Source organism: Panthera uncia, chromosome C2, assembly GCF_023721935.1.
Source record: "Panthera uncia isolate 11264 chromosome C2, Puncia_PCG_1.0, whole genome shotgun sequence".
Taxonomy (NCBI): Eukaryota; Metazoa; Chordata; class Mammalia; order Carnivora; family Felidae; genus Panthera; species Panthera uncia.
In genome coordinates, this window is record NC_064810.1 from 72,926,734 (window position 1) to 72,927,498 (window position 765).

The following is a 765-nucleotide window of genomic DNA, read 5'->3' on the forward strand; positions in this document are numbered from 1 at the left end:
GCGCGGGTCGCGGGCCCCCGCGCCCCCACCCCCTCCACCCTTCCCGCCGCCCGGGAGCTCGGCGCGCTGCTTGGGAAGCTCGGGGCAGCCCGGGAGCCCAGCATCTTGTTTGATGTCGCGCTCTCCCCGCCCTCCCAGCCCTTCTGCAGGCTTGGAGGCCGCCAGGGGCCTGGCACACATTTCTCAGACACTTCATTCCTTCCTTCCTCCGAGCTCCCCACTGAGATAATGGTGTAAACGGTTCCACCAGATCTCGTCCGGATGAGAATCAGCGGTTCCTGACTCGGGGTGACCTTGGGCGAGCCCCTCTCAGTTCTTTCATTCTGTGGCGCGCGCTCTGTGCCAGACACCGTGTTAAACCCTGGGATTACCAGGATGAGAGACACAGTGGCAGTCTGCAAGGAGTTTACAGTCAACTGGAGGCAGACGGACCCTGATTTTCTGATTGATGGCCAGGCGTGCCTCTTATATTCCTTTCTCTTCGGGCTTAGATGATGGCCTGAGAGATCAGACCCTGAAGGAAACACTAAACCACACCTATACGGGCAACAGTGTTGCTGGCCTACCCGGGGATACAGGGATGAACAAAATGTTTATTACCATCAGGAAGTCTGCCGCCTGGAGATACTCATTAGGTGCAGCTGACCTCTGTTTCCCAGGCTCTTTCTCTGGTAGGTTCGAGAGAGACATTTATGTGTCTAGATAGAAGTAAAATGCTGTGGAGGTTTAGGATAGTTAAATTATTAATAAGTTGGGGGCATCCTG